Source organism: Syngnathus leptorhynchus, chromosome 5 (genome assembly GCF_054491065.1).
Source record: "Syngnathus leptorhynchus isolate UIUO chromosome 5, UIUO_Slep, whole genome shotgun sequence".
NCBI lineage: Eukaryota > Metazoa > Chordata > Actinopteri > Syngnathiformes > Syngnathidae > Syngnathus > Syngnathus leptorhynchus.
In genome coordinates, this window is record NC_141199.1 from 820300 (window position 1) to 844911 (window position 24612).

Here is a 24612-nt window from a genome sequence, read left to right on the forward strand (position 1 = left end):
ATGGAGCTATGGAGCTCTGGTGCTATGGAGCTATGGAGGTATGGAGCCACCAGCCAGCACCCTCCGTGGCCTGATCAATGGAAGTGTTTTGGGTACCAGGCAGCCAAAGGGCCGAGGCCTCACGCTCGACCACGCCGGCGCAGAGTTCCAGCCGCTCGGATAAGCTCTGTCACTCACCCGCCGCGCAGCCACCGGTAACGGGGAAATGTCGCCGCCTGGCGGACACGCCGTTGTAAATGAATGGGCTTTCGCACTTAGTGCAATTTTTGCCAACTCTCTGACTTAGAGCTATGGAAGTATAAAGCTATGGAGCCACCAGCCACCCAGGCTGGAGCTATGGAGCTCTGGAGGTATGGAGCTCAGGTGCTATGGAAGTATGGAGCTATGGAGCTATGGAAGTATGGAGCTATGGAGCTATGGAGCTCTGGAAGTATGGAGCTATGGAGCTCTGGAGGTATGGAGCTATGGAGCCCTGGAGCCCTGGAGCTATGGAGCTATGGTGCTATGGAGGTATGGAGCTCTGGAGGTATGGAGCTCTGGAGGTATGGAGCTATGGAGCTATGGAGCCCTGGAGCTATGGAGCTATGGAGCCCTGGAGCTATGGAGCTATGGAGCCCTGGAGCTATGGAGCTATGGAGCTCTGGTGCTATGGAGCTATGGAGCTCTGGTGCTATGGAGCTATGGAGCTCTGGTGCTATGGAGCTATGGAGCTCTGGTGCTATGGAGCTATGGAGCTCTGGAAGTATGGAGCTATGGAGCTCTGGAGGTATGGAGCTATGGAGCCCTGGAGCTATGGAGCCCTGGAGCTATGGAAGTATGGAGCTCTGGTGCTATGGAGCTATGGAGCTCTGGTGCTATGGAGCTATGGAGCTCTGGAGCTATGGAGCTCTGGAGGTATGGAGCTATGGAGCTATGGAGCTCTGGAGGTATGGAGCTATGGAGCTATGGAAGTATGGAGCTCTGGTGCTATGGAGCTATGGAGCTCTGGTGCTATGGAGCTATGGAGCTCTGGTGCTATGGAGCTATGGAGCTATGGAGCTCTGGAAGTATGGAGCTCTGGTGCTATGGAGCTATGGAGCTCTGGTGCTATGGAGCTATGGAGCTCTGGTGCTATGGAGCTATGGAGCTCTGGTGCTATGGAGCTCTGGTGCTATGGAGCTATGGAGCTCTGGTGCTATGGAGCTATGGAGCTCTGGAGGTATGGAGCTCTGGAGGTATGGAGCTCTGGAGGTATGGAGCTTTGGAGCCCTGGAGCTCTGGAGGTATGGAGCTATGGTGCTATGGAGCGCTGAAGCCATGGAGCTCTGGTGCTATGGAGCTCTGGAGCTCTGGAGGTATGGAGCTCTGGAGGTATGGAGCTATGGAGCCCTGGAGCTCTGGAGGTATGGAGCTATGGTGCTATGGAGCTCTGAAGCCATGGAGCTCTGGTGCTATGGAGCTCTGGAGCTCTGGAGGTATGGAGCTCTGGAGGTATGGAGCTATGGAGCCCTGGAGCTCTGGAGGTATGGAGCTATGGTGCTATGGAGCTCTGAAGCCATGGAGCTCTGGTGCTATGGAGCTCTGGAGCTCTGGAGGTATGGAGCTCTGGAGGTATGGAGCTCTGGAGGTATGGAGCTATGGAGCCCTGGAGCTCTGGAGGTATGGAGCTATGGTGCTATGGAGCTCTGAAGCCATGGAGCTCTGGTGCTATGGAGCTCTGGAGGTATGGAGCTCTGGAGGTATGGAGCTCTGGAGGTATGGAGCTATGGAGCCCTGGAGCTCTGGAGGTATGGAGCTATGGTGCTATGGAGCTCTGAAGCCATGGAGCTCTGGTGCTATGGAGCTCTGGAGGTATGGAGCTCTGGAGGTATGGAGCTCTGGAGGTATGGAGCTATGGAGCCCTGGAGCTCTGGAGGTATGGAGCTATGGTGCTATGGAGCTCTGAAGCCATGGAGCTCTGGTGCTATGGAGCTCTGGAGGTATGGAGCTCTGGAGGTATGGAGCTCTGGAGGTATGGAGCTATGGAGCCCTGGAGCTCTGGAGGTATGGAGCTATGGTGCTATGGAGCTCTGAAGCCATGGAGCTCTGGTGCTATGGAGCTATGGAGCTCTGGTGCTATGGAGCTATGGAGGTATGGAGCCACCAGCCAGCACCCTCCGTGGCTGGATCAATGGAAGTGTTTTAGGTACCAGGCAGCCAAAGGGCCGAGGCCTCACGCTCGACCACGCCGGCGCAGAGTTCCAGCCGCTCGGATAAGCTCTGTCACTCACCCGCCGCGCAGCCACCGGTAACGGGGAAATGTCGCCGCCTTGTGGACACGCCGTTGTAAATGAATGGGCTTTCGCACTTAGTGCAATTTTCGCCAACTCTCTGACTTAGAGCTATGGAAGTATGGAGCTATGGAGCCACCAGCCACCCAGGCTGGAGCTCTGGAGCTCTGGAGGTATGGAGCTCTGGTGCTATGGAAGTATGGAGCTCTGGTGCTATGGAAGTATGGAGCTATGGAGGTATGGAAGTATGGAGCTATGGAAGTATGGAGCTATGGAGCTCTGGAAGTATGGAGCTATGGAGCTCTGGAGGTATGGAGCCCTGGAGCTATGGAGCCCTGGAGCTATGGAAGTATGGAGCTCTGGTGCTATGGAGCTATGGAGCTCTGGTGCTATGGAGCTATGGAGCTATGGAGCTCTGGAGCTATGGAGCTCTGGAGGTATGGAGCTATGGAGCTATGGAGCTCTGGAGGTATGGAGCTATGGAGCTGTGGAAGTATGGAGCTCTGGTGCTATGGAGCTATGGAGCTCTGGTGCTATGGAGCTATGGAGCTCTGGTGCTATGGAGCTATGGAGCTCTGGAAGTATGGAGCTCTGGTGCTATGGAGCTATGGAGCTCTGGTGCTATGGAGCTATGGAGCTCTGGTGCTATGGAGCTCTGGTGCTATGGAGCTCTGGTGCTATGGAGCTATGGAGCTCTGGTGCTATGGAGCTCTGGAGGTATGGAGCTCTGGAGGTATGGAGCTCTGGAGGTATGGAGCTATGGAGCCCTGGAGCTCTGGAGGTATGGAGCTATGGTGCTATGGAGCTCTGAAGCCATGGAGCTCTGGTGCTATGGAGCTATGGAGCTCTGGTGCTATGGAGCTATGGAGCTATGGAGCTCTGGAAGTAAGGAGCTCTGGTGCTATGGAGCTATGGAGCTCTGGTGCTATGGAGCTATGGAGCTCTGGTGCTATGGAGCTATGGAGCTCTGGTGCTATGGAGCTCTGGTGCTATGGAGCTCTGGTGCTATGGAGCTATGGAGCTCTGGTGCTATGGAGCTATGGAGCTCTGGAGGTATGGAGCTCTGGAGGTATGGAGCTCTGGAGGTATGGAGCTATGGAGCCCTGGAGCTCTGGAGGTATGGAGCTATGGTGCTATGGAGCTCTGAAGCCATGGAGCTCTGGTGCTATGGAGCTCTGGAGCTCTGGAGGTATGGAGCTCTGGAGGTATGGAGCTATGGAGCCCTGGAGCTCTGGAGGTATGGAGCTATGGTGCTATGGAGCTCTGAAGCCATGGAGCTCTGGTGCTATGGAGCTCTGGAGCTCTGGAGGTATGGAGCTCTGGAGGTATGGAGCTATGGAGCCCTGGAGCTCTGGAGGTATGGAGCTATGGTGCTATGGAGCTCTGAAGCCATGGAGCTCTGGTGCTATGGAGCTATGGAGCTCTGGAGGTATGGAGCTCTGGAGGTATGGAGCTATGGAGCCCTGGAGCTCTGGAGGTATGGAGCTATGGTGCTATGGAGCTCTGAAGCCATGGAGCTCTGGTGCTATGGAGCTCTGGAGCTCTGGAGGTATGGAGCTCTGGAGGTATGGATCTCTGGAGGTATGGAGCTATGGAGCCCTGGAGCTCTGGAGGTATGGAGCTATGGTGCTATGGAGCTCTGAAGCCATGGAGCTCTGGTGCTATGGAGCTCTGGAGGTATGGAGCTCTGGAGGTATGGAGCTCTGGAGGTATGGAGCTATGGAGCCCTGGAGCTCTGGAGGTATGGAGCTATGGTGCTATGGAGCTCTGAAGCCATGGAGCTCTGGTGCTATGGAGCTCTGGAGGTATGGAGCTCTGGAGGTATGGAGCTCTGGAGGTATGGAGCTATGGAGCCCTGGAGCTCTGGAGGTATGGAGCTATGGTGCTATGGAGCTCTGAAGCCATGGAGCTCTGGTGCTATGGAGCTCTGGAGGTATGGAGCTCTGGAGGTATGGAGCTCTGGAGGTATGGAGCTATGGAGCCCTGGAGCTCTGGAGGTATGGAGCTATGGTGCTATGGAGCTCTGAAACCATGGAGCTCTGGTGCTATGGAGCTCTGGAGGTATGGAGCTCTGGAGGTATGGAGCTCTGGAGGTATGGAGCTATGGAGCCCTGGAGCTCTGGAGGTATGGAGCTATGGTGCTATGGAGCTCTGAAGCCATGGAGCTCTGGTGCTATGGAGCTATGGAGCTCTGGTGCTATGGAGCTATGGAGGTATGGAGCCACCAGCCAGCACCCTCCGTGGCTGGATCAATGGAAGTGTTTTAGGTACCAGGCAGCCAAAGGGCCGAGGCCTCACGCTCGACCACGCCGGCGCAGAGTTCCAGCCGCTCGGATAAGCTCTGTCACTCACCCGCCGCGCAGCCACCGGTAACGGGGAAATGTCGCCGCCTGGCGGACACGCCGTTGTAAATGAATGGGCTTTCGCACTTAGTGCAATTTTCGCCAACTCTCTGACTTAGAGCTATGGAAGTATGGAGCTATGGAGCCACCAGCCACCCAGGCTGGAGCTATGGAGCTCTGGAGGTATGGAGCTCAGGTGCTATGGAAGTATGGAGCTATGGAGCTATGGAAGTATGGAGCTATGGAGCTATGGAGCTCTGGAAGTATGGAGCTATGGAGCTCTGGAGGTATGGAGCTATGGAGCCCTGGAGCCCTGGAGCTATGGAGCTCTGGTGCTATGGAGGTATGGAGCTCTGGAGGTATGGAGCTCTGGAGGTATGGAGCTATGGAGCTATGGAGCCCTGGAGCTATGGAGCTATGGAGCCCTGGAGCTATGGAGCTATGGAGCCCTGGAGCTATGGAGCTCTGGAGCTATGGAGCTCTGGTGCTATGGAGCTATGGAGCTCTGGTGCTATGGAGCTATGGAGCTCTGGTGCTATGGAGCTATGGAGCTCTGGTGCTATGGAGCTATGGAGCTCTGGAAGTATGGAGCTATGGAGCTCTGGAGGTATGGAGCTATGGAGCCCTGGAGCTATGGAGCCCTGGAGCTATGGAAGTATGGAGCTCTGGTGCTATGGAGCTATGGAGCTCTGGTGCTATGGAGCTATGGAGCTCTGGAGCTATGGAGATCTGGAGGTATGGAGCTATGGAGCTATGGAGCTCTGGAGGTATGGAGCTATGGAGCTATGGAAGTATGGAGCTCTGGTGCTATGGAGCTATGGAGCTCTGGTGCTATGGAGCTATGGAGCTCTGGTGCTATGGAGCAATGGAGCTATGGAGCTCTGGAAGTATGGAGCTCTGGTGCTATGGAGCTATGGAGCTCTGGTGCTATGGAGCTATGGAGCTCTGGTGCTATGGAGCTATGGAGCTCTGGTGCTATGGAGCTCTGGTGCTATGGAGCTCTGGTGCTATGGAGCTATGGAGCTCTGGTGCTATGGAGCTATGGAGCTCTGGAGGTATGGAGCTCTGGAGGTATGGAGCTCTGGAGGTATGGAGCTTTGGAGCCCTGGAGCTCTGGAGGTATGGAGCTATGGTGCTATGGAGCTCTGAAGCCATGGAGCTCTGGCTCTATGGAGCTCTGGAGCTCTGGAGGTATGGAGCTCTGGAGGTATGGAGCTATGGAGCCCTGGAGCTCTGGAGGTATGGAGCTATGGTGCTATGGAGCTCTGAAGCCATGGAGCTCTGGTGCTATGGAGCTCTGGAGCTCTGGAGGTATGGAGCTCTGGAGGTATGGAGCTATGGAGCCCTGGAGCTCTGGAGGTATGGAGCTATGGTGCTATGGAGCTCTGAAGCCATGGAGCTCTGGTGCTATGGAGCTCTGGAGCTCTGGAGGTATGGAGCTCTGGAGGTATGGAGCTCTGGAGGTATGGAGCTATGGAGCCCTGGAGCTCTGGAGGTATGGAGCTATGGTGCTATGGAGCTCTGAAGCCATGGAGCTCTGGTGCTATGGAGCTCTGGAGGTATGGAGCTCTGGAGGTATGGAGCTCTGGAGGTATGGAGCTATGGAGCCCTGGAGCTCTGGAGGTATGGAGCTATGGTGCTATGGAGCTCTGAAGCCATGGAGCTCTGGTGCTATGGAGCTCTGGAGGTATGGAGCTCTGGAGGTATGGAGCTCTGGAGGTATGGAGCTATGGAGCCCTGGAGCTCTGGAGGTATGGAGCTATGGTGCTATGGAGCTCTGAAGCCATGGAGCTCTGGTGCTATGGAGCTCTGGAGGTATGGAGCTCTGGAGGTATGGAGCTCTGGAGGTATGGAGCTATGGAGCCCTGGAGCTCTGGAGGTATGGAGCTATGGTGCTATGGAGCTCTGAAGCCATGGAGCTCTGGTGCTATGGAGCTATGGAGCTCTGGTGCTATGGAGCTATGGAGGTATGGAGCCACCAGCCAGCACCCTCCGTGGCTGGATCAATGGAAGTGTTTTAGGTACCAGGCAGCCAAAGGGCCGAGGCCTCACGCTCGACCACGCCGGCGCAGAGTTCCAGCCGCTCGGATAAGCTCTGTCACTCACCCGCCGCGCAGCCACCGGTAACGGGGAAATGTCGCCGCCTTGTGGACACGCCGTTGTAAATGAATGGGCTTTCGCACTTAGTGCAATTTTCGCCAACTCTCTGACTTAGAGCTATGGAAGTATGGAGCTATGGAGCCACCAGCCACCCAGGCTGGAGCTCTGGAGCTCTGGAGGTATGGAGCTCTGGTGCTATGGAAGTATGGAGCTCTGGTGCTATGGAAGTATGGAGCTATGGAGGTATGGAAGTATGGAGCTATGGAAGTATGGAGCTATGGAGCTCTGGAAGTATGGAGCTATGGAGCTCTGGAGGTATGGAGCCCTGGAGCTATGGAGCCCTGGAGCTATGGAAGTATGGAGCTCTGGTGCTATGGAGCTATGGAGCTCTGGTGCTATGGAGCTATGGAGCTATGGAGCTCTGGAGCTATGGAGCTCTGGAGGTATGGAGCTATGGAGCTATGGAGCTCTGGAGGTATGGAGCTATGGAGCTATGGAAGTATGGAGCTCTGGTGCTATGGAGCTATGGAGCTCTGGTGCTATGGAGCTATGGAGCTCTGGTGCTATGGAGCTATGGAGCTCTGGAAGTATGGAGCTCTGGTGCTATGGAGCTATGGAGCTCTGGTGCTATGGAGCTATGGAGCTCTGGTGCTATGGAGCTCTGGTGCTATGGAGCTCTGGTGCTATGGAGCTATGGAGCTCTGGTGCTATGGAGCTCTGGAGGTATGGAGCTCTGGAGGTATGGAGCTCTGGAGGTATGGAGCTATGGAGCCCTGGAGCTCTGGAGGTATGGAGCTATGGTGCTATGGAGCTCTGAAGCCATGGAGCTCTGGTGCTATGGAGCTATGGAGCTCTGGTGCTATGGAGCTATGGAGCTATGGAGCTCTGGAAGTATGGAGCTCTGGTGCTATGGAGCTATGGAGCTCTGGTGCTATGGAGCTATGGAGCTCTGGTGCTATGGAGCTATGGAGCTCTGGTGCTATGGAGCTCTGGTGCTATGGAGCTCTGGTGCTATGGAGCTATGGAGCTCTGGTGCTATGGAGCTATGGAGCTCTGGAGGTATGGAGCTCTGGAGGTATGGAGCTCTGGAGGTATGGAGCTATGGAGCCCTGGAGCTCTGGAGGTATGGAGCTATGGTGCTATGGAGCTCTGAAGCCATGGAGCTCTGGTGCTATGGAGCTCTGGAGCTCTGGAGGTATGGAGCTCTGGAGGTATGGAGCTATGGAGCCCTGGAGCTCTGGAGGTATGGAGCTATGGTGCTATGGAGCTCTGAAGCCATGGAGCTCTGGTGCTATGGAGCTCTGGAGCTCTGGAGGTATGGAGCTCTGGAGGTATGGAGCTCTGGAGGTATGGAGCTATGGAGCCCTGGAGCTCTGGAGGTATGGAGCTATGGTGCTATGGAGCTCTGAAGCCATGGAGCTCTGGTGCTATGGAGCTCTGGAGGTATGGAGCTCTGGAGGTATGGAGCTCTGGAGGTATGGAGCTATGGAGCCCTGGAGCTCTGGAGGTATGGAGCTATGGTGCTATGGAGCTCTGAAGCCATGGAGCTCTGGTGCTATGGAGCTCTGGAGGTATGGAGCTCTGGAGGTATGGAGCTCTGGAGGTATGGAGCTATGGAGCCCTGGAGCTCTGGAGGTATGGAGCTATGGTGCTATGGAGCTCTGAAGCCATGGAGCTCTGGTGCTATGGAGCTATGGAGCTCTGGTGCTATGGAGCTATGGAGGTATGGAGCCACCAGCCAGCACCCTCCGTGGCTGGATCAATGGAAGTGTTTTAGGTACCAGGCAGCCAAAGGGCCGAGGCCTCACGCTCGACCACGCCGGCGCAGAGTTCCAGCCGCTCGGATAAGCTCTGTCACTCACCCGCCGCGCAGCCACCGGTAACGGGGAAATGTCGCCGCCTTGTGGACACGCCGTTGTAAATGAATGGGCTTTCGCACTTAGTGCAATTTTCGCCAACTCTCTGACTGGAGCTATGGAAGTATGGAGCTATGGAGCCACCAGCCACCCAGGCTGGAGCTATGGAGCTCTGGAGGTATGGAGCTCTGGTGCTATGGAAGTATGGAGCTATGGAGCTATGGAAGTATGGAGCTATGGAGCTATGGAGCTCTGGAAGTATGGAGCTATGGAGCTCTGGAGGTATGGAGCTATGGAGCCCTGGAGCCCTGGAGCTATGGAGCCCTGGAGCTATGGAGCTATGGAGCCCTGGAGCTATGGAGCTATGGAGCCCTGGAGCTATGGAGCTATGGAGCTCTGGTGCTATGGAGCTATGGAGCTCTGGTGCTATGGAGCTATGGAGCTCTGGTGCTATGGAGCTATGGAGCTCTGGTGCTATGGAGCTATGGAGCTCTGGATGTATGGAGCTCTGGAGGTATGGAGCTTTGGAGCCCTGGAGCTCTGGAGGTATGGAGCTATGGTGCTATGGAGCTCTGAAGCCATGGAGCTCTGGTGCTATGGAGCTCTGGAGCTCTGGAGGTAAGGAGCTCTGGAGGTATGGAGCTATGGAGCCCTGGAGCTCTGGAGGTATGGAGCTATGGTGCTATGGAGCTCTGAAGCCATGGAGCTCTGGTGCTATGGAGCTCTGGAGCTCTGGAGGTATGGAGCTCTGGAGGTATGGAGCTATGGAGCCCTGGAGCTCTGGAGGTATGGAGCTATGGTGCTATGGAGCTCTGAAGCCATGGAGCTCTGGTGCTATGGAGCTCTGGAGCTCTGGAGGTATGGAGCTCTGGAGGTATGGAGCTCTGGAGGTATGGAGCTATGGAGCCCTGGAGCTCTGGAGGTATGGAGCTATGGTGCTATGGAGCTCTGAAGCCATGGAGCTCTGGTGCTATGGAGCTCTGGAGGTATGGAGCTCTGGAGGTATGGAGCTCTGGAGGTATGGAGCTATGGAGCCCTGGAGCTCTGGAGGTATGGAGCTATGGTGCTATGGAGCTCTGAAGCCATGGAGCTCTGGTGCTATGGAGCTATGGAGCTCTGGTGCTATGGAGCTATGGAGGTATGGAGCCACCAGCCAGCACCCTCCGTGGCTGGATCAATGGAAGTGTTTTAGGTACCAGGCAGCCAAAGGGCCGAGGCCTCACGCTCGACCACGCCGGCGCAGAGTTCCAGCCGCTCGGATAAGCTCTGTCACTCACCCGCCGCGCAGCCACCGGTAACGGGGAAATGTCGCCGCCTTGTGGACACGCCGTTGTAAATGAATGGGCTTTCGCACTTAGTGCAATTTTCGCCAACTCTCTGACTTAGAGCTATGGAAGTATGGAGCTATGGAGCCACCAGCCACCCAGGCTGGAGCTCTGGAGCTCTGGAGGTATGGAGCTCTGGTGCTATGGAAGTATGGAGCTCTGGTGCTATGGAAGTATGGAGCTATGGAGGTATGGAAGTATGGAGCTATGGAAGTATGGAGCTATGGAGCTCTGGAAGTATGGAGCTATGGAGCTCTGGAGGTATGGAGCCCTGGAGCTATGGAGCCCTGGAGCTATGGAAGTATGGAGCTCTGGTGCTATGGAGCTATGGAGCTCTGGTGCTATGGAGCTATGGAGCTATGGAGCTCTGGAGCTATGGAGCTCTGGAGGTATGGAGCTATGGAGCTATGGAGCTCTGGAGGTATGGAGCTATGGAGGTATGGAGCTATGGAGCTATGGAAGTATGGAGCTCTGGTGCTATGGAGCTATGGAGCTCTGGTGCTATGGAGCTATGGAGCTCTGGTGCTATGGAGCTATGGAGCTATGGAGCTCTGGAAGTATGGAGCTCTGGTGCTATGGAGCTATGGAGCTCTGGTGCTATGGAGCTATGGAGCTCTGGTGCTATGGAGCTCTGGTGCTATGGAGCTCTGGTGCTATGGAGCTATGGAGCTCTGGTGCTATGGAGCTCTGGAGGTATGGAGCTCTGGAGGTATGGAGCTCTGGAGGTATGGAGCTATGGAGCCCTGGAGCTCTGGAGGTATGGAGCTATGGTGCTATGGAGCTCTGAAGCCATGGAGCTCTGGTGCTATGGAGCTATGGAGCTCTGGTGCTATGGAGCTATGGAGCTATGGAGCTCTGGAAGTATGGAGCTCTGGTGCTATGGAGCTATGGAGCTCTGGTGCTATGGAGCTATGGAGCTCTGGTGCTATGGAGCTATGGAGCTCTGGTGCTATGGAGCTCTGGTGCTATGGAGCTCTGGTGCTATGGAGCTATGGAGCTCTGGTGCTATGGAGCTATGGAGCTCTGGAGGTATGGAGCTCTGGAGGTATGGAGCTCTGGAGGTATGGAGCTATGGAGCCCTGGAGCTCTGGAGGTATGGAGCTATGGTGCTATGGAGCTCTGAAGCCATGGAGCTCTGGTGCTATGGAGCTCTGGAGCTCTGGAGGTATGGAGCTCTGGAGGTATGGAGCTATGGAGCCCTGGAGCTCTGGAGGTATGGAACTATGGTGCTATGGAGCTCTGAAGCCATGGAGCTCTGGTGCTATGGAGCTCTGGAGCTCTGGAGGTATGGAGCTCTGGAGGTATGGAGCTCTGGAGGTATGGAGCTATGGAGCCCTGGAGCTCTGGAGGTATGGAGCTATGGTGCTATGGAGCTCTGAAGCCATGGAGCTCTGGTGCTATGGAGCTCTGGAGGTATGGAGCTCTGGAGGTATGGAGCTCTGGAGGTATGGAGCTATGGAGCCCTGGAGCTCTGGAGGTATGGAGCTATGGTGCTATGGAGCTCTGAAGCCATGGAGCTCTGGTGCTATGGAGCTCTGGAGGTATGGAGCTCTGGAGGTATGGAGCTCTGGAGGTATGGAGCTATGGAGCCCTGGAGCTCTGGAGGTATGGAGCTATGGTGCTATGGAGCTCTGAAGCCATGGAGCTCTGGTGCTATGGAGCTATGGAGCTCTGGTGCTATGGAGCTATGGAGGTATGGAGCCACCAGCCAGCACCCTCCGTGGCTGGATCAATGGAAGTGTTTTAGGTACCAGGCAGCCAAAGGGCCGAGGCCTCACGCTCGACCACGCCGGCGCAGAGTTCCAGCCGCTCGGATAAGCTCTGTCACTCACCCGCCGCGCAGCCACCGGTAACGGGGAAATGTCGCCGCCTGGCGGACACGCCGTTGTAAATGAATGGGCTTTCGCACTTAGTGCAATTTTCGCCAACTCTCTGACTTAGAGCTATGGAAGTATAAAGCTATGGAGCCACCAGCCACCCAGGCTGGAGCTATGGAGCTCTGGAGGTATGGAGCTCAGGTGCTATGGAAGTATGGAGCTATGGAGCTATGGAAGTATGGAGCTATGGAGGTATGGAAGTATGGAGCTATGGAAGTATGGAGCTATGGAGCTCTGGAAGTATGGAGCTATGGAGCTCTGGAGGTATGGAGCCCTGGAGCTATGGAGCCCTGGAGCTATGGAAGTATGGAGCTCTGGTGCTATGGAGCTATGGAGCTCTGGTGCTATGGAGCTATGGAGCCATGGAGCTCTGGTGCTATGGAGCTCTGGAGCTCTGGAGGTATGGAGCTCTGGAGGTATGGAGCTATGGAGCCCTGGAGCTCTGGAGGTATGGAGCTATGGTGCTATGGAGCTCTGAAGCCATGGAGCTCTGGTGCTCTGGAGGTATGGAGCTCTGGAGGTATGGAGCTCTGGAGGTATGGAGCTATGGAGCCCTGGAGCTCTGGAGGTATGGAGCTATGGTGCTATGGAGCTCTGAAGCCATGGAGCTCTGGTGCTATGGAGCTCTGGAGGTATGGAGCTCTGGAGGTATGGAGCTCTGGAGGTATGGAGCTATGGAGCCCTGGAGCTCTGGAGGTATGGAGCTATGGTGCTATGGAGCTCTGAAGCCATGGAGCTCTGGTGCTATGGAGCTCTGGAGGTATGGAGCTCTGGAGGTATGGAGCTCTGGAGGTATGGAGCTATGGAGCCCTGGAGCTCTGGAGCTATGGTGCTATGGAGCTCTGAAGCCATGGAGCTCTGGTGCTATGGAGCTCTGGAGGTATGGAGCTCTGGAGGTATGGAGCTCTGGAGGTATGGAGCTACGGAGCCCTGGAGCTCTGGAGGTATGGAGCTATGGTGCTATGGAGCTCTGAAACCATGGAGCTCTGGTGCTATGGAGCTCTGGAGGTATGGAGCTCTGGAGGTATGGAGCTCTGGAGGTATGGAGCTATGGAGCCCTGGAGCTCTGGAGGTATGGAGCTATGGTGCTATGGAGCTCTGAAGCCATGGAGCTCTGGTGCTATGGAGCTATGGAGCTCTGGTGCTATGGAGCTATGGAGGTATGGAGCCACCAGCCAGCACCCTCCGTGGCTGGATCAATGGAAGTGTTTTAGGTACCAGGCAGCCAAAGGGCCGAGGCCTCACGCTCGACCACGCCGGCGCAGAGTTCCAGCCGCTCGGATAAGCTCTGTCACTCACCCGCCGCGCAGCCACCGGTAACGGGGAAATGTCGCCGCCTGGCGGACACGCCGTTGTAAATGAATGGGCTTTCGCACTTAGTGCAATTTTCGCCAACTCTCTGACTTAGAGCTATGGAAGTATGGAGCTATGGAGCCACCAGCCACCCAGGCTGGAGCTATGGAGCTCTGGAGGTATGGAGCTCAGGTGCTATGGAAGTATGGAGCTATGGAGCTATGGAAGTATGGAGCTATGGAGCTATGGAGCTCTGGAAGTATGGAGCTATGGAGCTCTGGAGGTATGGAGCTATGGAGCCCTGGAGCCCTGGAGCTATGGAGCTCTGGTGCTATGGAGGTATGGAGCTCTGGAGGTATGGAGCTCTGGAGGTATGGAGCTATGGAGCTATGGAGCCCTGGAGCTATGGAGCTATGGAGCCCTGGAGCTATGGAGCTATGGAGCCCTGGAGCTATGGAGCTCTGGAGCTATGGAGCTCTGGTGCTATGGAGCTATGGAGCTCTGGTGCTATGGAGCTATGGAGCTCTGGTGCTATGGAGCTATGGAGCTCTGGTGCTATGGAGCTATGGAGCTCTGGAAGTATGGAGCTATGGAGCTCTGGAGGTATGGAGCTATGGAGCCCTGGAGCTATGGAGCCCTGGAGCTATGGAAGTATGGAGCTCTGGTGCTATGGAGCTATGGAGCTCTGGTGCTATGGAGCTATGGAGCTCTGGAGCTATGGAGCTCTGGAGGTATGGAGCTATGGAGCTATGGAGCTCTGGAGGTATGGAGCTATGGAGCTATGGAAGTATGGAGCTCTGGTGCTATGGAGCTATGGAGCTCTGGTGCTATGGAGCTATGGAGCTCTGGTGCTATGGAGCTATGGAGCTCTGGAAGTATGGAGCTCTGGTGCTATGGAGCTATGGAGCTCTGGTGCTATGGAGCTATGGAGCTCTGGTGCTATGGAGCTCTGGTGCTATGGAGCTCTGGTGCTATGGAGCTATGGAGCTCTGGTGCTATGGAGCTCTGGAGGTATGGAGCTCTGGAGGTATGGAGCTCTGGAGGTATGGAGCTATGGAGCCCTGGAGCTCTGGAGGTATGGAGCTATGGTGCTATGGAGCTCTGAAGCCATGGAGCTCTGGTGCTATGGAGCTATGGAGCTCTGGTGCTATGGAGCTATGGAGCTATGGAGCTCTGGAAGTATGGAGCTCTGGTGCTATGGAGCTATGGAGCTCTGGTGCTATGGAGCTATGGAGCTCTGGTGCTATGGAGCTATGGAGCTCTGGTGCTATGGAGCTCTGGTGCTATGGAGCTATGGAGCTCTGGTGCTATGGAGCTATGGAGGTATGGAGCCACCAGCCAGCACCCTCCGTGGCTGGATCAATGGAAGTGTTTTAGGTACCAGGCAGCCAAAGGGCCGAGGCCTCACGCTCGACCACGCCGGCGCAGAGTTCCAGCCGCTCGGATAAGCTCTGTCACTCACCCGCCGCGCAGCCACCGGTAACGGGGAAATGTCGCCGCCTGGCGGACACGCCGTTGTAAATGAATGGGCTTTCGCACTTAGTGCAATTTTCGCCAACTCTCTGACTTAGAGCTATGGAAGTATGGAGCTATGGAGCCACCAGCCACCCAGGCTGGAGCTATGGAGCTCTGGAGGTATGGAGCTCAGGTGCTATGGAAGTATGGAGCTATGGAGCTATGGAAGTATGGAGCTATGGAGCTATGGAGCTCTGGAAGTATGGAGCTATGGAGCTCTGGAGGTATGGAGCTATGGAGCCCTGGAGCCCTGGAGCTATGGAGCTCTGGTGCTATGGAGGTATGGAGCTCTGGAGGTATGGAGCTCTGGAGGTATGGAGCTATGGAGCTATGGAGCCCTGGAGCTATGGAGCTATGGAGCCCTGGAGCTATGGAGCTATGGAGCCCTGGAGCTATGGAGCTATGGAGCTCTGGTGCTATGGAGCTATGGAGCTCTGGTGCTATGGAGCTATGGAGCTCTGGTGCTATGGAGCTATGGAGCTCTGGTGCTATGGAGCTATGGAGCTCTGGAAGTATGGAGCTATGGAGCTCTGGAGGTATGGAGCTATGGAGCCCTGGAGCTATGGAGCCCTGGAGCTATGGAAGTATGGAGCTCTGGTGCTATGGAGCTATGGAGCTCTGGTGCTATGGAGCTATGGAGCTCTGGAGCTATGGAGCTCTGGAGGTATGGAGCTATGGAGCTATGGAGCTCTGGAGGTATGGAGCTATGGAGCTATGGAAGTATGGAGCTCTGGTGCTATGGAGCTATGGAGCTCTGGTGCTATGGAGCTATGGAGCTCTGGTGCTATGGAGCTATGGAGCTATGGAGCTCTGGAAGTATGGAGCTCTGGTGCTATGGAGCTATGGAGCTCTGGTGCTATGGAGCTATGGAGCTCTGGTGCTATGGAGCTATGGAGCTCTGGTGCTATGGAGCTCTGGTGCTATGGAGCTATGGAGCTCTGGTGCTATGGAGCTATGGAGCTCTGGAGGTATGGAGCTCTGGAGGTATGGAGCTCTGGAGGTATGGAGCTTTGGAGCCCTGGAGCTCTGGAGGTATGGAGCTATGGTGCTATGGAGCTCTGAAGCCATGGAGCTCTGGTGCTATGGAGCTCTGGAGCTCTGGAGGTATGGAGCTCTGGAGGTATGGAGCTATGGAGCCCTGGAGCTCTGGAGGTATGGAGCTATGGTGCTATGGAGCTCTGAAGCCATGGAGCTCTGGTGCTATGGAGCTCTGGAGCTCTGGAGGTATGGAGCTCTGGAGGTATGGAGCTATGGAGCCCTGGAGCTCTGGAGGTATGGAGCTATGGTGCTATGGAGCTCTGAAGCCATGGAGCTCTGGTGCTATGGAGCTCTGGAGCTCTGGAGGTATGGAGCTCTGGAGGTATGGAGCTCTGGAGGTATGGAGCTATGGAGCCCTGGAGCTCTGGAGGTATGGAGCTATGGTGCTATGGAGCTCTGAAGCCATGGAGCTCTGGTGCTATGGAGCTCTGGAGGTATGGAGCTCTGGAGGTATGGAGCTCTGGAGGTATGGAGCTATGGAGCCCTGGAGCTCTGGAGGTATGGAGCTATGGTGCTATGGAGCTCTGAAGCCATGGAGCTCTGGTGCTATGGAGCTCTGGAGGTATGGAGCTCTGGAGGTATGGAGCTCTGGAGGTATGGAGCTATGGAGCCCTGGAGCTCTGGAGGTATGGAGCTATGGTGCTATGGAGCTCTGAAGCCATGGAGCTCTGGTGCTATGGAGCTCTGGAGGTATGGAGCTCTGGAGGTATGGAGCTCTGGAGGTATGGAGCTATGGAGCCCTGGAGCTCTGGAGGTATGGAGCTATGGTGCTATGGAGCTCTGAAGCCATGGAGCTCTGGTGCTATGGAGCTATGGAGCTCTGGTGCTATGGAGCTATGGAGGTATGGAGCCACCAGCCAGCACCCTCCGTGGCTGGATCAATGGAAGTGTTTTAGGTACCAGGCAGCCAAAGGGCCGAGGCCTCACGCTCGACCACGCCGGCGCAGAGTTCCAGCCGCTCGGATAAGCTCTGTCACTCACCCGCCGCGCAGCCACCGGTAACGGGGAAATGTCGCCGCCTTGTGGACACGCCGTTGTAAATGAATGGGCTTTCGCACTTAGTGCAATTTTCGCCAACTCTCTGACTTAGAGCTATGGAAGTATGGAGCTATGGAGCCACCAGCCACCCAGGCTGGAGCTCTGGAGCTCTGGAGGTATGGAGCTCTGGTGCTATGGAAGTATGGAGCTCTGGTGCTATGGAAGTATGGAGCTATGGAGGTATGGAAGTATGGAGCTATGGAAGTATGGAGCTATGGAGCTCTGGAAGTATGGAGCTATGGAGCTCTGGAGGTATGGAGCCCTGGAGCTATGGAGCCCTGGAGCTATGGAAGTATGGAGCTCTGGTGCTATGGAGCTATGGAGCTCTGGTGCTATGGAGCTATGGAGCTATGGAGCTCTGGAGCTATGGAGCTCTGGAGGTATGCAGCTATGGAGCTATGGAGCTCTGGAGGTATGGAGCTATGGAGCTATGGAAGTATGGAGCTCTGGTGCTATGGAGCTATGGAGCTCTGGTGCTATGGAGCTATGGAGCTCTGGTGCTATGGAGCTATGGAGCTATGGAGCTCTGGAAGTATGGAGCTCTGGTGCTATGGAGCTATGGAGCTCTGGTGCTATGGAGCTATGGAGCTCTGGTGCTATGGAGCTATGGAGCTCTGGTGCTATGGAGCTCTGGTGCTATGGAGCTCTGGTGCTATGGAGCTATGGAGCTCTGGTGCTATGGAGCTATGGAGCTCTGGAGGTATGGAGCTCTGGAGGTATGGAGCTCTGGAGGTATGGAGCTATGGAGCCCTGGAGCTCTGGAGGTATGGAGCTATGGTGCTATGGAGCTCTGAAGCCATGGAGCTCTGGTGCTATGGAGCTCTGGAGCTCTGGAGGTATGGAGCTCTGGAGGTATGGAGCTATGGAGCCCTGGAGCTCTGGAGGTATGGAGCTATGGAGCTCTGAAGCCATGGAGCTCTGGTGCTATGGAGCTCTGGAGCTCTGGAGGTATGGAGCTCTGGAGGTATGGAGCTCTGGAGGTATGGAGCTATGGAGCCCTGGAGCTCTGGAGGTATGGAGCTATGGTGCTATGGAGCTCTGAAGCCATGGAGCTCTGGTGCTATGGAGCTCTGGAGGTATGGAGCTCTGGAGGTATGGAGCTCTGGAGGTATGGAGCTATGGAGCCCTGGAGCTCTGGAGGTATGGAGCTATGGTGCTATGGAGCTCTGAAGCCATGGAGCTCTTGTGCTATGGAGCTCTGGAGGTATGGAGCTCTGGAGGTATGGAGTTCTGGAGGTATGGAGCTATGGAGCCCTGGAGCTCTGGAGGTATGGAGCTATGGTGCTATGGAGCTCTGAAGCCATGGAGCTCTGGTGCTATGGAGCTATGGAGCTCTGGTGCTATGGAGCTATGGAGGTATGGAGCCACCAGCCAGCACCCTCCGTGGCTGGATCAATGGAAGTGTTTTAGGTACCAGGCAGCCAAAGGGCCGAGGCCTCACGCTCGACCATGCCGGCGCAGAGTTCCAGCCGCTCGGATAAGCTCTGTCACTCACCCGCCGCGCAGCCACCGGTAACGGGGAAATGTCGCCGCCTGGCGGACACGCCGTTGTAAATGAATGGGCTTTCGCACTTAGTGCAATTTTCGCCAACTCTCTGACTTAGAGCTATGGAAGTATGGAGCTATGGAGCCACCAGCCACCCAGGCTGGAGCTATGGAGCTCTGGAGGTATGGAGCTCAGGTGCTATGGAAGTATGGAGCTATGGAGCTATGGAAGTATGGAGCTATGGAGCTATGGAGCTCTGGAAGTATGGAGCTATGGAGCTCTGGAGGTATGGAGCTATGGAGCCCTGGAGCCCTGGAGCTATGGAGCTCTGGTGCTATGGAGGTATGGAGCTCTGGAGGTATGGAGCTCTGGAGGTGTGGAGCTATGGAGCTATGGAGCCCTGGAGCTATGGAGCTATGGAGCCCTGGAGCTATGGAGCTATGGAGCCCTGGAGCTATGGAGCTATGGAGCTCTAGTGCTATGGAGCTATGGAGCTCTGGTGCTATGGAGCTATGGAGCTCTGGTGCTATGGAGCTATGGAGCTCTGGTGCTATGGAGCTATGGAGCTCTGGAAGTATGGAGCTATGGAGCTCTGGAGGTATGGAGCTATGGAGCCCTGGAGCTATGGAGCCCTGGAGCTATGGAAGTATGGAGCTCTGGTGCTATGGAGCTATGGAGCTCTGGTGCTATGGAGCTATGGAGCTCTGGAGCTATGGAGCTCTGGAGGTATGGAGCTATGGAGCTATGGAGCTCTGGAGGTATGGAGCTATGGAGCTATGGAAGTATGGAGCTCTGGTGCTATGGAGCTATGGAGCTCTGGTGCTATGGAGCTATGGAGCTCTGGTGCTATGGAGCTATGGAGCTATGGAGCTCTGGAAGTATGGAGCTCTGGTGCTATGGAGCTATGGAGCTCTGGTGCTATGGAGCTATGGAGCTCTGGTGCTATGGAGCTATGGAGCTCTGGTGCTATGGAGCTCTGGTGCTATGGAGCTCTGGTGCTATGGAGCTATGGAGCTCTGGTGCTATGGAGCTATGGAGCTCTGGAGGTATGGAGCTCTGGAGGTATGGAGCTCTGGAGGTATGGAGCTTTGGAGCCCTGGAGCTCTGGAGGTATGGAGCTATGGTGCTATGGAGCTCTGAAGCCATGGAGCTCTGGTGCTATGGAGCTCTGGAGCTCTGGAGGTAAGGAGCTCTGGAGGTATGGAGCTATGGAGCCCTGGAGCTCTGGAGGTATGGAGCTATGGTGCTATGGAGCTCTGAAGCCATGGAGCTCTGGTGCTATGGAGCTCTGGAGCTCTGGAGGTATGGAGCTCTGGAGGTATGGAGCTATGGAGCCCTGGAGCTCTGGAGGTATGGAGCTATGGTGCTATGGAGCTCTGAAGCCATGGAGCTCTGGTGCTATGGAGCTCTGGAGCTCTGGAGGTATGGAGCTCTGGAGGTATGGAGCTATGGAGCCCTGGAGCTCTGGAGGTATGGAGCTATGGTGCTATGGAGCTCTGAAGCCATGGAGCTCTGGTGCTATGGAGCTCTGGAGGTATGGAGCTCTGGAGGTATGGAGCTCTGGAGGTATGGAGCTATGGAGCCCTGGAGCTCTGGAGGTATGGAGCTATGGTGCTATGGAGCTCTGAAGCCATGGAGCTCTGGTGCTATGGAGCTATGGAGCTCTGGTGCTATGGAGCTATGGAGGTATGGAGCCACCAGCCAGCACCCTCCGTGGCTGGATCAATGGAAGTGTTTTAGGTACCAGGCAGCCAAAGGGCCGAGGCCTCACGCTCGACCACGCCGGCGCAGAGTTCCAGCCGCTCGGATAAGCTCTGTCACTCACCCGCCGCGCAGCCACCGGTAACGGGGAAATGTCGCCGCCTTGTGGACACGCCGTTGTAAATGAATGGGCTTTCGCACTTAGTGCAATTTTCGCCAACTCTCTGACTTAGAGCTATGGAAGTATGGAGCTATGGAGCCACCAGCCACCCAGGCTGGAGCTCTGGAGCTCTGGAGGTATGGAGCTCTGGTGCTATGGAAGTATGGAGCTCTGGTGCTATGGAAGTATGGAGCTATGGAGGTATGGAAGTATGGAGCTATGGAAGTATGGAGCTATGGAGCTCTGGAAGTATGGAGCTATGGAGCTCTGGAGGTATGGAGCCCTGGAGCTATGGAGCCCTGGAGCTATGGAAGTATGGAGCTCTGGTGCTATGGAGCTATGGAGCTCTGGTGCTATGGAGCTATGGAGCTATGGAGCTCTGGAGCTATGGAGCTCTGGAGGTATGGAGCTATGGAGCTATGGAGCTCTGGAGGTATGGAGCTATGGAGCTATGGAAGTATGGAGCTCTGGTGCTATGGAGCTATGGAGCTCTGGTGCTATGGAGCTATGGAGCTCTGGTGCTATGGAGCTATGGAGCTCTGGAAGTATGGAGCTCTGGTGCTATGGAGCTATGGAGCTCTGGTGCTATGGAGCTATGGAGCTCTGGTGCTATGGAGCTCTGGTGCTATGGAGCTCTGGTGCTATGGAGCTATGGAGCTCTGGTGCTATGGAGCTCTGGAGGTATGGAGCTCTGGAGGTATGGAGCTCTGGAGGTATGGAGCTATGGAGCCCTGGAGCTCTGGAGGTATGGAGCTATGGTGCTATGGAGCTCTGAAGCCATGGAGCTCTGGTGCTATGGAGCTCTGGTGCTATGGAGCTATGGAGCTATGGAGCTCTGGAAGTATGGAGCTCTGGTGCTATGGAGCTATGGAGCTCTGGTGCTATGGAGCTATGGAGCTCTGGTGCTATGGAGCTATGGAGCTCTGGTGCTATGGAGCTCTGGTGCTATGGAGCTCTGGTGCTATGGAGCTATGGAGCTCTGGTGCTATGGAGCTATGGAGCTCTGGAGGTATGGAGCTCTGGAGGTATGGAGCTCTGGAGGTATGGAGCTATGGAGCCCTGGAGCTCTGGAGGTATGGAGCTATGGTGCTATGGAGCTCTGAAGCCATGGAGCTCTGGTGCTATGGAGCTCTGGAGCTCTGGAGGTATGGAGCTCTGGAGGTATGGAGCTATGGAGCCCTGGAGCTCTGGAGGTATGGAGCTATGGTGCTATGGAGCTCTGAAGCCATGGAGCTCTGGTGCTATGGAGCTCTGGAGCTCTGGAGGTATGGAGCTCTGGAGGTATGGAGCTCTGGAGGTATGGAGCTATGGAGCCCTGGAGCTCTGGAGGTATGGAGCTATGGTGCTATGGAGCTCTGAAGCCATGGAGCTCTGGTGCTATGGAGCTCTGGAGGTATGGAGCTCTGGAGGTATGGAGCTCTGGAGGTATGGAGCTATGGAGCCCTGGAGCTCTGGAGGTATGGAGCTATGGTGCTATGGAGCTCTGAAGCCATGGAGCTCTGGTGCTATGGAGCTCTGGAGGTATGGAGCTCTGGAGGTATGGAGCTCTGGAGGTATGGAGCTATGGAGCCCTGGAGCTCTGGAGGTATGGAGCTATGGTGCTATGGAGCTCTGAAGCCATGGAGCTCTGGTGCTATGGAGCTATGGAGCTCTGGTGCTATGGAGCTATGGAGGTATGGAGCCACCAGCCAGCACCCTCCGTGGCTGGATCAATGGAAGTGTTTTAGGTACCAGGCAGCCAAAGGGCCGAGGCCTCACGCTCGACCACGCCGGCGCAGAGTTCCAGCCGCTCGGATAAGCTCTGTCACTCACCCGCCGCGCAGCCACCGGTAACGGGGAAATGTCGCCGCCTGGCGGACATGCCGTTGTAAATGAATGGGCTTTCGCACTTAGTGCAATTTTCGCCAACTCTCTGACTTAGAGCTATGGAAGTATGGAGCTATGGAGCCACCAGCCACCCAGGCTGGAGCTATGGAGCTCTGGAGGTATGGAGCTCAGGTGCTATGGAAGTATGGAGCTATGGAGCTATGGAAGTATGGAGCTATGGAGCTATGGAGCTCTGGAAGTATGGAGCTATGGAGCTCTGGAGGTATGGAGCTATGGAGCCCTGGAGCCCTGGAGCTATGGAGCTCTGGTGCTATGGAGGTATGGAGCTCTGGAGGTATGGAGCTCTGGAGGTATGGAGCTATGGAGCTATGGAGCCCTGGAGCTATGGAGCTATGGAGCCCTGGAGCTATGGAGCTATGGAGCCCTGGAGCTATGGAGCTATGGAGCTCTGGTGCTATGGAGCTATGGAGCTCTGGTGCTATGGACCTATGGAGCTCTGGTGCTATGGAGCTATGGAGCTCTGGTGCTATGGAGCTATGGAGCTCTGGAAGTATGGAGCTATGGAGCTCTGGAGGTATGGAGCTATGGAGCCCTGGAGCTATGGAGCCCTGGAGCTATGGAAGTATGGAGCTCTGGTGCTATGGAGCTATGGAGCTCTGGTGCTATGGAGCTATGGAGCTCTGGAGCTATGGAGCTCTGGAGGTATGGAGCTATGGAGCTATGGAGCTCTGGAGGTATGGAGCTATGGAGCTATGGAAGTATGGAGCTCTGGTGCTATGGAGCTATGGAGCTCTGGTGCTATGGAGCTATGGAGCTCTGGTGCTATGGAGCTATGGAGCTCTGGAAGTATGGAGCTCTGGTGCTATGGAGCTATGGAGCTCTGGTGCTATGGAGCTATGGAGCTCTGGTGCTATGGAGCTATGGAGCTCTGGTGCTATGGAGCTCTGGTGCTATGGAGCTCTGGTGCTATGGAGCTATGGAGCTCTGGTGCTATGGAGCTATGGAGCTCTGGAGGTATGGAGCTCTGGAGGTATGGAGCTCTGGAGGTATGGAGCTTTGGAGCCCTGGAGCTCTGGAGGTATGGAGCTATGGTGCTATGGAGCTCTGAAGCCATGGAGCTCTGGTGCTATGGAGCTCTGGAGCTCTGGAGGTATGGAGCTCTGGAGGTATGGAGCTATGGAGCCCTGGAGCTCTGGAGGTATGGAGCTATGGTGCTATGGAGCTCTGAAGCCATGGAGCTCTGGTGCTATAGAGCTCTGGAGCTCTGGAGGTATGGAGCTCTGGAGGTATGGAGCTATGGAACCCTGGAGCCCTGGAGGTATGGAGCTATGGTGCTATGGAGCTCTGAAGCCATGGAGCTCTGGTGCTATGGAGCTCTGGAGCTCTGGAGGTATGGAGCTCTGGAGGTATGGAGCTCTGGAGGTATGGAGCTATGGAGCCCTGGAGCTCTGGAGGTATGGAGCTATGGTGCTATGGAGCTCTGAAGCCATGGAGCTCTGGTGCTATGGAGCTCTGGAGGTATGGAGCTCTGGAGGTATGGAGCTCTGGAGGTATGGAGCTATGGAGCCCTGGAGCTCTGGAGGTATGGAGCTATGGTGCTATGGAGCTCTGAAGCCATGGAGCTCTGGTGCTATGGAGCTCTGGAGGTATGGAGCTCTGGAGGTATGGAGCTCTGGAGGTATGGAGCTATGGAGCCCTGGAGCTCTGGAGGTATGGAGCTATGGTGCTATGGAGCTCTGAAGCCATGGAGCTCTGGTGCTATGGAGCTCTGGAGGTATGGAGCTCTGGAGGTATGGAGCTCTGGAGGTATGGAGCTATGGAGCCCTGGAGCTCTGGAGGTATGGAGCTATGGTGCTATGGAGCTCTGAAGCCATGGAGCTCTGGTGCTATGGAGCTATGGAGCTCTGGTGCTATGGAGCTATGGAGGTATGGAGCCACCAGCCAGCACCCTCCGTGGCTGGATCAATGGAAGTGTTTTAGGTACCAGGCAGCCAAAGGGCCGAGGCCTCACGCTCGACCACGCCGGCGCAGAGTTCCAGCCGCTCGGATAAGCTCTGTCACTCACCCGCCGCGCAGCCACCGGTAACGGGGAAATGTCGCCGCCTTGTGGACACGCCGTTGTAAATGAATGGGCTTTCGCACTTAGTGCAATTTTCGCCAACTCTCTGACTTAGAGCTATGGAAGTATGGAGCTATGGAGCCACCAGCCACCCAGGCTGGAGCTCTGGAGCTCTGGAGGTATGGAGCTCTGGTGCTATGGAAGTATGGAGCTCTGGTGCTATGGAAGTATGGAGCTATGGAGGTATGGAAGTATGGAGCTATGGAAGTATGGAGCTATGGAGCTCTGGAAGTATGGAGCTATGGAGCTCTGGAGGTATGGAGCCCTGGAGCTATGGAGCCCTGGAGCTATGGAAGTATGGAGCTCTGGTGCTATGGAGCTATGGAGCTCTGGTGCTATGGAGCTATGGAGCCATGGAGCTCTGGTGCTATGGAGCTCTGGAGCTCTGGAGGTATGGAGCTCTGGAGGTATGGAGCTATGGAGCCCTGGAGCTCTGGAGGTATGGAGCTATGGTGCTATGGAGCTCTGAAGCCATGGAGCTCTGGTGCTCTGGAGGTATGGAGCTCTGGAGGTATGGAGCTCTGGAGGTATGGAGCTATGGAGCCCTGGAGCTCTGGAGGTATGGAGCTATGGTGCTATGGAGCTCTGAAGCCATGGAGCTCTGGTGCTATGGAGCTCTGGAGGTATGGAGCTCTGGAGGTATGGAGCTCTGGAGGTATGGAGCTATGGAGCCCTGGAGCTCTGGA